The sequence below is a fragment of the Dreissena polymorpha genome, unplaced genomic scaffold (assembly GCF_020536995.1).
Source record: "Dreissena polymorpha isolate Duluth1 unplaced genomic scaffold, UMN_Dpol_1.0 chrUn001, whole genome shotgun sequence".
Lineage (NCBI taxonomy): Eukaryota > Metazoa > Mollusca > Bivalvia > Myida > Dreissenidae > Dreissena > Dreissena polymorpha.
Window position 1 is genome coordinate 1521466 of NW_026273315.1, and position 13386 is coordinate 1534851.

The following is a 13386-nucleotide window of genomic DNA, read 5'->3' on the forward strand; positions in this document are numbered from 1 at the left end:
CTGCGTTCATGGCATTTTTTGTTTAAAGGAATTCTTTTCTTAATACAAATCTAGTTTAGGCGAAAAGTGTCGTCCCTGATTAGCCTGTGTGGACTTCAGAGGCAAATCTAGGACAACAAATTATGCACATGCATTAAGCCCCATTTTCCCAAAATGGCTATTTACTGTTTGCAATGTTCCTTGTAACTGTAAGAATTTCCTTGTGTTGTGTTCATAGATTGCGCCGAATGTGCTGCTGACAGACGAGGAGATTGAGTACCGCTTGAAGCTGGAGTACCAGGCCTATATGGAGGCGGAGGGGAACTTCTTGCGAGAGCTTGGGATCACCAAGGAGGAGGAACCTCTGCCCCAGACGTAGACCGGGTGTGTTTTATAAGTGGTGAAATTTGTGAACGATGAAGGGAGGGCGACGGGGGTTTTTATGCATTTTTTAAATTTTGTATACTCATGGCTAAAGTTCTTTCACACAAATGGACAAGAATATGTTTCAGAATTTTTAGTTCAGTACTTGCTCTGGCATGGAAAACCTGGAATTCATTCTGATGTTTATCTTCAAGTATGGTAAAAATGTATGTATTTGAGCAGCACTCTGTGATAACCAGCCTTACTGCACGTGAGTTAAAGTATCTTAACTCTCTGCTTTTATGGATTGTTCCGTTTACAGGAATATGCTTCTTAATGCAAATCCAGTGTAGGCTGCAAGTGATGTCCCTGATTAGTCTGTGCCCACTGCACAGATTTATATGGATAGACTCTTTACCCACTTGCATTGAGGCTGTATTTTTCCATAGAGCAGCTCACATACAATACATTCATTCTATGTCAGATACTATATTATAATGAGCAACTCCAGATGAGTAGCCCTGTCCACACAACCAACATGTTATTGTTCCGACAAATAAACAAAATAGTTTGACATTTGCATCTAAAAATCAACTCTTTCTATTGTGTGTTATACAACTTTTGTTGAGTGTATAATTTAGATACATTTGAACTATCTCAGAATTTTGTGAAAGCACCAACTGCCATGGTTTAAAACTAGTTAGACTTGTAACGCTAATTGTTTAACTTGTATTCACCATTTTGGTATACATATGTGATTCAACATTGTCACATACATTTGCGCTTGTTATGTCCACCAGTATATACTGGGGACATATTGTTTTTGCCCTGTCTGTTGGTTGGTTTTTTGGTCTGTTGGTTGGTTTGCGCCAACTTTAACATTTGCAATAACTTTTGCTATATTAAAGATAGCAACTTGATATTTGGCATGCATATGTATCTCATAGAGCTGCACATTTTGAGTGGTGAAAAGTAAAGGTCAAGGTCATCCTTCAAGGTCAAAGGTCAAATATATGGGTAAAAATCGCTCATTTAATGTACACTTTTGCAGTATTTCAATATTCAATATAGCAACTTGATATTTGGCATGCATGTGTATATCATGGAAATGCACATTTTGAGTGGTGAAAGGTCAAGGTCAAGGTCATCCTTCAAGGTCAGAGGTCAAATATATGTGGCCAAAATCGCTCATTTTATGAGTACTTTTGCAATATTGAAGATAGCAACTTGATATTTGGCATGCATGTGTATCTCATGGAGCTGCACATATTGAGTGGTAAAAGGTCAAGTTCAAAGTCATCCTTCATGGTCAGAGGTCAAATATATGGGTCAAAATCGCTCATTTAATGTACACTTTTGCAGTATTTCAATATTCAAGATAGCAACTCGATATTTGGCATGCATGTGTATCTCATAGAGCTGCACATTTTGAGTGGTGAAAGGTCAAGGTCATCCTTCAAGGTCAGAGGTCAAACATATGTGGCCAAAATCGCTCATTTTATGAATACTTTTGCAATGTTGGAGATAGCAACTTGATATTTGGCATGCATGGGTATCTCATGGAGCCGCACATTTTGAGTGGAGAAAGGTCAAGGTCATCCTTCAAGGTCAGAGGTAAAATATTTGTGACCAAAATGGCTCATTTTATGAATACTTTTGCAATACTGAAGATACCAAGTTGATATTTGGCATGCATGTGTATCTCGTGGAGCCGCACATTTTGAATGGTGAAAGGTCAAGGTCATCCTTCAAGGTCAAAGGTAAAAAAAATCAAAGCGGCGCAGAAGTGGACATAATGTTTCTGACAAACACATTTCTTGTCTTTTTTATATAAATGAACTAAAATAGAATAAAAAGGAAGACAATATGGTGTTTATGTTGCATTGTTCTTTGAAACCTGATTTGACATATTAAAATTTCACAATTTGCATGTCATTGTATGTGATATAAATTCAAGTTGTACTTGTACATGTTACTGTGTTTTATTTGCTGACATTATAACGACTCGTGTGTGTACTTTTAATTATCTCGCTACCAGATCTATATTGGTTGATGTTTGCATTTTGTTAATGGAATGGTTTTATTAATTAGTTTGTGATAAATTATTGTTTAATTATACTAATAAACTATTTGTATTATTATTCAAAACTGATCAATACAAATTTTGCAATGGAATATACGTTTTTTGGACTCGTACTAACATCACTTTGTATTGGTGTATCTTACAGCTGAACACAACAAAAAAGCAACTCCATGTGAACTTTATTAACCCTTGAACACTCAGGTACACATCTGAAGTGCCATAAAAACCAGAATAAATTGAATACTGTTATAAAAAGATTAACGTTTAAAAAGCTTTATTTCCACCTCTTAGATACTTATGAGAACCAACCAGCATTAAACCAAAACAGTAAATGAGTAATTAAATGACAGTCACCGAGTGACACAGTTTCTCAGTGACAAGTTTCTTTGTGACACAGATACTTTGTGACACAGTCATTCGTTGAACAGTTATGAAGTGACACCGTTACTCGGTGACAGTTAATCAGTGGCACAGTTCCTCCCTCAGTGAAGCAGTGACACCGTTACTCAGTGACACTGTAATTCAGTGACACAGTTACTAAATGACACAGTCACCAAGTGACTCAGTTACTTACTGGCACAGTTACTTATAGACAAGGTAACTCAATGACACATTAAATTAGTTAATCAGTGATCCAGGTACTCTATACTAGGTCGATCAGTAACAGTTCCTCAATCACACAGTTTCTCTGTGACAGTTACTCAGTGACACAGTTCCTCAGCGACACAGGAACTCAGTGTCCAGATACCCAGTGACAGGGTTTATTAGTGACAGACTAAATAACCCAATGACCCAGTAACTCAATGACGCAGTTACAGGATGTAGGATCAAGGAGGTTCACAGATATTTTAAGAACAAATCATGGAATACAACTGAAATCTCTGCCAAAATTTCATGTTGCTTGCAGCAGTTAACTTGATTGCGTTACACATTGAATTTTTGGCCTAGAACACAGGTTTATTAAATAAAGTAATTCTGGTGTATTTCGATTGTCATAAGAAGCATAAAAACTGTCTTTTATGTGCTAGTTGAACTTTTTAAGAAAAATTGTTTAAAAAATTATTTAAAGAAAAGCACCACATATCGGTGTGTTTACATCCATAAACATTTAATTGTGAACCCCACAAAGTCATGTGGTCCTGCACCCTGGTTACTCAGTGAAACAGTTACTCAGTGGCACAGTTACTCAGTGACCGAGGTATGCATTGACCCAGTTGCTCTGTGACATAGTTACTCAGTGACACAGTAAACCAATGATACAGTTTCTTAAGAACACTTGTTACTCAGTGACACAGTTACTCAGTGGCACAATTTCTCAGTGGCAGAGTAACTTAGGGACACAGTTACTCTGTGACATGGTCACCCAATTACACAGTTTCTAAATGACAATATTGCTCAGGGACTCATTAATTCAGTGGCACAGTTACTCAGTGACACAGTTACTCACTCGACAAAACAGTTCCTCAGTTACTCAGGGAAACTATTACTCAGTGACAGTCACTCATTGACACAGTAACTCAGTGGCATAGTTACTCAGAAGAACAGGAACTCAGTGACACAGTAATTCAGTGACAAAGGTACTCAATTACACAGTTACTCAGTGATACAGTTACTCGATTACACAGTTACTCAGTGATCCATGTACTCAGTGACAAAGTAACTCAGTGACACAGTTACTAAGTGAAAAGTTACTAAGTGACAATTTACTCAGTGACACAGTTACTCAGTGACACGGTTACACTGTTACTCAGTGAATCAATGACACAGTTACTAAGTGCCACAGTTACTCATTCACTTGACAAAACAGTTACTCATTGACACAGTTACTCAGGGAGACCGTTACTCAGTGACAATTACTCAATGACGCAGTAACTGAGTTTAACAGGAACTCAGTGACACAGTTCTTTAGATACACAGTTACTAAGTGACATACAAACTCAAGTGACCCAGGTACTCAGTAAAACAGTTACCCAATGATGCAGTTACTAAGTGACACAGTTACTCAGTGAAACAGTTACCCACTGACAGTTACTCAGTGACACAAAGTAACTCACTTATTCGGCAAAACATTAACTCAGTGACACAGTTACTCAGGAAAATGTTACTCAGTGACAGTTTCTTGGTTATACATTTACTTAGTGACACAGCAACTCAGTGACACACTTACTTAGTTACTCAAACACACAATTATTTAGTGACACAGGTTATCAGTGACACAGTTACTCAGTGACACGGTTACTCAATTACTCAGTGACCCAGGTACTCAGTGAAAAAATTACTCAGTGACACAGTTACTCAATTACTCTGGAAAACAGTTACTCAGTGACACATTTAGTCAGGGAGAATGTTACTGAGTGACAGTTACTCAGTGACACAGTTTCTCTATGACAAAGTTACTCAGTGACCCAGTTACTCAGTGACACAGTTACTCAGTGACACAATTACTCAGTGACATATTAACTCAGTGACACATGTACTCGATGTCACAGTAACTCAGTGACAAGTTACTCAGTTACACAGTCACTCATTAAAGATTTACTTTAAGAGGCAGAAACCCTATGACACAGTTACTCCATGACCATGTATTAATTGACATAGTAACTTAGAGACACTTTTACACAATGAAAGGTTACTCAGTGGCATTGTAACTCAGTGAAAATGTACGCAGTGACACAGTTACTCAGTGACATGGTTACACAGAGACACAATTACTCAGTGACTCAATGACACAGTTACTCAGTGGCAAAGTTACTAAGTGGCAATGTTACTCATTCACTTGACAAAGTTTTTCAGTGACCCAGTTACTCAGTGACACTGTAAGGCAGTGACAGAGTTACTCATTGACAGATTTACTCAGTGACATAGTTACTCTATGATACAGTTATTCAATGATACATTTACTCAGTGACACAGTTACTCGGCGACTTAGTTACTTGGCAAAACAGTGACACAGTTACTCGGTGAGGCTGTTACTCAGTAACTCTGTGACATAATTACTGGGTGATATTAATCAGACCACAGACTTTTGAAAAGTCAACATTTCTAATAATTCATGCTTTTATGTTTCAAAGAATTAATGAACACAATGAATGATGGATCTGTTTTAATTGGATTCCTCTTACAAACTCCTACAAGGGTGTTCATATGCTACCATTGAAAAGGCTATTTGGCTTTTCATCACATGTTATGGAAAATTAAGGAAGTCAACAAGAGCCGTCTCCATCGGAAGACCTATGCCCCTGAAAAACGCTTTTTTGAAACCTAAACGCGGACCCTTAGTTCAAGGTCAAGGCCAAAGGGGTCAAAATGTTTGTGCGTATGGAAAGGCCTTGTCCATATACATATGGATACCAAATGTGAAGGTTGCATCTGAAGCGACATAGAAGTTATGAGCATTTTTGGAAACCTAAACGCAAAAGTGTGACGGAAGGAAAGACAGACGTGCAGTCCGCACAGGCTGATCCGGGACAACTCTATCCCCTTTCATGTTGTTTTTTTTGTTTACACGAAGTCTTGCCTTAAAGATAATCCAGGACAAGTCTATCCCCTTTCATGTTGTTTTTTTGTTTTCACGAAGTATCCTTAAAGATAATCCATTGTAGGCAGAAAGTGTCGTCCCTTATTAGCCTGCGGAAACTATGCAAATGCATTAAATCCTATTTTCCCTGAGCGTGGCTAATTTCTGTCTGCTTGCTTTTGTTTGATTGTTTTAATATTTCACTGATTTGAACACTTTCAGTAATATCACGGTTGTTAATTAACTCTTTCAGTGATGGAACCGAATTTTGAAGACCTTTGCAAACAGTTTGAATCCAGATGAGACGCCACAGAACGTGGCATCTCATCAGGATCGAAACTGTTTGCTATTCTGATAGTATTCTTTGAAACAAAATTGAAGAAAATGCTAATTGTAGAAATTCAGCAGACGTCATTTTAGCAGACGACAAACTTCCAAGCATGCAAAGGGTTATCCAACTCACACTTTTCCTGGTTTTAGCGGGTTTACCAGTACAAGGTGTGTGGAAGTTTGTTAGTAACTTACAATTGCCCTGAAAATATGTTTAACATGAAGATGTTTAACAAAAAAGTTCACACACTTTTGTTTTTGTTACATGACTTTTATTTCAAATGAAATTACATATTCTAAAAATACACATACACAAACAGACAATCCCTTATCAACTCTATACATACTACTACAGCTTATTACAGATGCAACTCATTCAGTTTTTCTTTAAGTATTTCATAGCAATGTAAAAGTTACACAAAATGTACACTGAAATAACTACTGTTATGTATAAACAGATAATGAAATGTGAATTGATATCATTTATACTATAAGCAAACAACTTAACTCTATGTGTAAAAGAAGTCTTGATGACAATTATATGAGCCACGTTCTATGAAAACGGGGCTTAAAGCATGTGCTCGAAGTGTCCTCCCAGATGAGCAAGTGCAGTCTGCATAAACTGATCAGGGACGACATTTTTCTCCTTTACTGGATTTTTGTTACAAGAGAATTCCTTAAAATAACAATTCTGTAAAGCCAAAAAAGTAGTCCCTGATAAGCCTGTGCAGACTACTCTGGGATGACAATTATTTACCAACATGCATAAAGCCTGGTTTCCCAAGAGCGCGTCTCAACTAATCTGGGATGACAATTATTTACCAACATGTATAAAGCCTGGTTTCCCAAGAGCGCGTCTCAACTAATCTGGGATGACAATTATTTACCAACATGTATAAAGCCTGGTTTCCCAAGAGCGCGTCTCATCTAATCTGGGATGACAATTATTTACCAACATGTATAAAGCCTGGTTTCCCAAGGGCGCGTCTCATATAATCATTACATTAATCAGCAAAAATTGTAAGATATTCTCTAATTAATGCCATATCACCATGAATGTACATTGTACAATAACATGTGTAAAAGCGATGCAACCAATGTACTGACAATATCACCATTCACTAGAAGACAAGTTTAAACATTATACATTCACTTGGCTAAAAGATGAATACCAACATCAAATGGTTACAATTTTATATCTTTAGATATTGAATATGTTAAAGGCATTTTTCAATTTAGTAAGCAATTATAAGTACCCAACAAGTTTTTCAAATTGTCTGTACAGTTCCAATTTGAATAGTTATGCACCAACACCAAGATAATCAATTAATTAAAAACATTCAATCGATCCATATGTGTACCATTTTAATTCATTATTATGCGGGAAAATAATTGCACCTTTATATAAGTATATGATTAAGTACACAATGTTTAGCACTTAAGAGAATGACAAAGGTATAACAAGCCTTCTTTCTTACAGAAATAAATGCGTTGCAAACACATGTAAAACTGATATTTCCATTTTCTGTCTTTGTCAAGATGTTCTTTAAAAAGTTAATTTGGTAATCGATTTGATAAAATTAAAATAAAACATATTTTCATAAACCTATATTACTACAGAAAAGCAAGACTTTGATAGTATTGCAAGCGAAACAGAAGTCACCTACCGGTGGAAACCCAAATCACTTAAAGATCGTCCACTTTTCATAATGCCTGTTATAAATATTTTATTTAAAAAATCAGACTTCGATTCGTCTCGGCATTAAAAATATTTGTTTAACATCAACCAGACTTTTTGACATCTGCAAACATTTTTTGCATGAACCTATTGTTGCTGTTTATGGGTAAAATAAGTTCATTGTTATGTTTTATGTTCATTTCGAAAATGCCAGTATTTTGTGAAATTTTATTTTTAAAATCAGTCACCGGACTATTTAAGACAGTTTACGTCTGCAGAAATAAAGTGTCATGCATAATCCTTACGTCACTTACAGTTTACATGTGTATTTGATTTTGTAACTAAATATTAAATATTAAATTATATTAGAATTGCCTAAGATATAAATTGTTCAAGAAAGTTCGACGAAAGTGTGAACGTTATTATTCCAAATAATTAATACGTTTGTAAACTGCTTATATGATAAATATGTTGAGTCTAATGATTCTATATCAAATCCTATGATTTAAATGTTTATCGGGCAACATATCGCATTTGATAATTATAAATGCACCAGGAACCCAGCAAAGCTGCTCCACATATTGTCCCCGTAATGGTAAAGGTCACCCGAAGATAAAGACCTCACCCAGACCTTTTCCCCCATCGCAACTTTAGCGAAGGCCTGCATGCTGACACAGGCTGCACTATCTTTGTCATAGTGATATGATCTCTGCAACGGTTTCCCTTCATGTGTAATCTCAAGGTAAGAGTACGAGGCTGTATAAGTACAGTACTGTACTGTAAACATGTACACTCCAGCTACAGACGCCGTGAAGTTTCCAGTGGCAGGGTCATATCCTCGACCTTCGTTGACCAGAACGGTCTTGAACGCAACAACCTTGTTGCTAGTGAGAGGGTGTTTTATACCATCAGTATGAAGTAGAGCGTGGAAAATCACCAGTGGCACGACAATTTGTTCTGAAATTATAAACATGTGTTATTGAATAATATATCCTTTGCTATATGCGCGTTAATTTCTTTGTGCTGACGATAATGCGAGCGCGAGTGCGTGTGCGCGTGCGTGTGCGCGAGGTTGTGTGCGTGCGCGCGTGTGTGTTTGCGTGTGTGTGCGGGTGTGTGCGCGCGTGTGAGGGTGTGTGTGTGTGTGTATGCGTGTGTATGTGTGTGAGGGTGTGTGTGTGTGTGTGTGCGTGCGTGCGTGCGTGCGTGCGTGTGTGTGTGTGTGTGTGTGCGCGCGCGCGTGCGTGTGCGTGTGTGCGTACGTGTCTGTTTGTGTGTGTGAAAGATAAAGGGAACACGTTACTTTTGTGTTTAATTTTGAGATTGTTTCGCACACAGTACTGCAAAGTACAAATAATTGGACGTAATTATAAACAATTTACTCATTCATTTGTTGTTTCAGTGTATTCGTGATAACTGCAGTTGAATCAGTTTAAATTATTTTCGCTACCCTTTAAGGCTAGTATAAATCAAAAACAATAATTTCATTAACTCATGTTAATTTACGAATTTAGAGTGTATCTATGTGTATATGTATCGGATGGTTTATGGTAATAAGAGTGAACATAAGTCACATGAGAGATATGTTCGGTCGAAAATATCAAGATCATCAACGGATATTGTACAATGGTTAGACAGTAAATAAAACTCCAGTAGGAAGTTGTGAACGTCGTGTTTAAACACGTTTTATGGCACAACTTGAATGCTTTAATTTAATGTTTCAACTGGTAGGCGTTTGTAAACGCTTTAGGCGCTACGAACAATCCCGACACTTGCAAATGCTCGCATCTGGACGTGAATTCACATCAACCAGCAAATCATAACAACTGCCATAAACGTCCATGCGTTTAACTATTAGCATAGGCTTAACTCGTCCTACCTCGAATTAATACTGATATTTGTATACAGACGAGCGAGGAAAATTTTCATTGAAATAATTATTTTAGTTTTACAATCTTTACTTAATAACATACTATTATTTGAAAGAATGTGCATTACACTAGTATTTTATTAATATTATAGAAAGACTTGTAGAATATTACTAATTTTATAATTACAGCGATTGCTTCGAGTTATACAACTGTATAATAATTTTAACAAAGCAATATCAACCCACCTAAATCATAACATGTTTTATTCGTAACTACAAATGTAGTTTTGAAAGCATGAAAGCATTTATCGTTCAATGCAATGGATAACGTAATATTAATGTAAACATGTCAGGCGGAATAATTTGTCAATAGTTGAACAAACGAAAAGCATTACCTTTCATTGCGTTGAGTTCCTTCTCCGTCTTTGCTACGAGAACCTGCACATTTGTTTTCATTTCGAAAATAGTTTCAGATACATTTGTGATTCCCGAGTTGATGGAACTCTTAAGCCTTTCGTCCATCTCCTTCTTCTTAACTTCCAGTGCAGTCATTGCGTCGTTTAGCTTCACATTCTCCCCTTGTATCGCTTTTAAAGTGTCCTCAACTTTCGCATGTGTTTTACTTATTTTGTCCAGGGTGTGTTTCAGTGCCAGTTCATTGCTAAGCACTCGTTCGAGAAGGCTTACTTCGTAGTCATACTTGGAACACACGGGGCAGGAAGGCTCTGCAGCATGTGTTGTCCCTAATAGAACCATCAATACGAGCAAGCGCCACATTTTAACTTTTCAATGTTAACGAGTTGTATGTTAATAGAAAAATGGTTCTGTCCGTCTTTGCTGAAACATGCAATCGAAATGGAATTTACATCTCGTATTCGTCGTCATATAGCACAGGTATGCTAGAGTACTTCAGCACATATTCGATAAATCAAGTCATCAACAAATATTTCTCTTTACATGTTGAAGAACACTTGCTTGTTTTTATGTATTCAGCTATAACTAATGTACAGAAAATACAGGTTTGATTGCTATTAAATAGTGAAGTCCAAGAGGTAGTGTATTGACACTTGATTTTAAAAACAATACTTACGTTAGCGCATCTGTTGTTTGTTTAAGTTCAAAGAAATGCATACTTATGTGAATCTTTGATGTTGGGAAGTACTTAACATTTGTATTCATAAGCATACGTCTTAGATGTGGATAATTATTAAATAATCCAGTTTGAGAGATTTGTAAGAGTCGCTTTATTACTTTCTCATATGTTCGGCGTAATTGCTGTTCCTGGGAATCGTTTAGCGAAGAGTCTGTGGTTTTTGTTTTTTGTTTTGTTTCTTTGATGATGAGTATTATGGGAAAGTATAATTATTTGAGTATAATTTAGCTAAAATCTCTGAAGAAATATCTCAAAGAGGTTGAGAGGTTCAGAGTAGTTTACCCAAGAATTCCACTTACACCACAAGGATTGTTACATGTACTCAAAAAGGCATAAATCTATGGGAACTCGACAATTACCGTAGTGTTGTTTTAAAATATGATCATACTTTCGTCTCTAAAGCTTATGTAGATTTTCCAACATACAACTTGGTTTTGCTGGGGATACCACACCTGGTATGTTTACCTCAAAGAATAAAGAAATCTTAGGATTATTTACACAGTGTAGCTTATGTAATTTTATTTCGTACTTGATGCTAAATGTCGCACTTGATGCTAACTGTCGCACTTGATGCCATCTGTCGCACTTGACTTAAAATGTCGCAAGGCTAACTTAAAATTCCGAAAACTCTACTGAAGCTTTGTTTTTTTAAGAATCTATCTGTCCTCTCTTTTGCTATATATTCCTTTCGACAATTTTTGCAGCGTCATAATTGTACGCAAATTGAAGTCCGTTAATTTTCATAAGAAATAAAAATATGCTGCAATTTGTTTAACATAAAGCAATGAATGGTGTATATGTTTAACGAATACAATTTACACAGATTTGTAATAAGCGGTTTGAATTAAGATTTTAAAATCAACAAAATAAAATTAATATAACGTACATTCTATAACGGAACGTGTTCCTTATTATTTATATTATAATCAGGATGTTATGCTCGTTTATACAAAATAAGTCTATTTCATGCCGTATTAACACGCGACTCAAATGACATTGACAATGCTGACATAGGGGCTCAAGTCGATGACATCATTCATTGCACAATGATCTCAGGATTGCCTGGCAGTAGTATTACTCTTATGCTCTTTGACAAGCACACATTATAAAGTGGTAAATTTATGTATTTCAAATGACATACGCTTATGAGTAAAGACAAGCTTAATAGATCATGTTCGTGTGTACGTGTTTATAGTGTACGTGTGTGTGTTGTCTACTGCATGTGTTTCTGCTTCGTTGTTTTGCGCTCGGCCCTTTGCATATGAATATAGGATAGCATTGTATAGTAAGGCCGGCTGGGGCGGCCGAAGAATCCATTTGTGTATACTATATGTGTAAATACAAATGTGTGTATTGTATTGTTTTGAAAAACAAGTATTGAACGTAATCAACGACTATGATGTCGTGACTAAATCAGTTAATGTTTCCACTTGTATAAATAGCGCGCGGTAATGCTGTACAAGTAATGTACTAAAACCCATGCGTTTTATTAAGCATCAATAGCGGACAAAAAATCGTGTATTCAATAATTTCAATTAATTGAAAATTGAATATGCATACTCAAAGTTGGCTAATTTCTGTCATATCGTTTTGGCGTATTGGCACCAGGAACGACACTTATACTCGCCAGAACAACAATGTCGTTATGGCGGCTTTATTTGTAGTTCTTCCGTAGTGTAGTGTTGGTTACCTCATGTGACTATATTTCAAACGAATTCTGGCTATACATTATTTTCCTTTAATCATCATTCCATAACTGTACTAAGTATTCTCGAAAACGTTAGTTAAGTTATACCGATGGATGGTGAAATGCATCTGGTCTTGTGGGTCATATGTTATCACCATGCCGACCTAATCAGGTTGATTATTGGATATGGAGTGAAACGCAGATTAAGGAATGATATGTATAATGCACAATGATGTATTACCACATTTATGGCGTTTTTAGTTTAAAAGAATTCTTTGTTTACTAAAAATCTGGTTTAGGGAAAAAGTGTCGTCCCAGATTAGCCTGTGTAGACTGCAGAGGCAAATCTGGGACAAAAAATTACGCACATTGAGCCCCGTTCTCCAAAAATGGCTATTTACTGTTTGAAATGTTCCTCCTTACAGTACAAATTGCTGCGTCCACAGATTGCTCCGAATGTGCTGCTGACAGACGAGGGGATTGAGTACCGCTTGAAGCTGGAGTACCAGGCCTACGTGGAGGCCGAGGGGAACTTCCTGCGAGAGCTCGGGATCACCAAGGAGGATGAACCTCTGCCCCAGACGTAGACTGGGTGTGTTTTATAAGTGGTGAAATTTGAGAGCGATGAAGGGAGGGCGAGGGTATAATTATGAATTTTTTTTTAAATTGTGTATACACATGGCTAAAGTTCCTTCACACAATTGGGCAAGAATATGCTTGATATTT

General features: G+C 36.7%; 1 long non-coding RNA gene across 1 annotated transcript in view; it reads right to left on the reverse strand.

Moving 5' to 3' along the window:
- Nucleotides 1-471: 471 nt before the first annotated feature.
- Nucleotides 472-13386, reverse strand: part of LOC127863149 (uncharacterized) — a 32336-nt gene continuing 19421 nt past the window's right edge. The window contains exon 2 of the long non-coding RNA XR_008040945.1: nt 472-527. This is a non-coding gene — a long non-coding RNA (uncharacterized LOC127863149). The remainder of the gene's footprint in view (nt 528-13386) is intronic.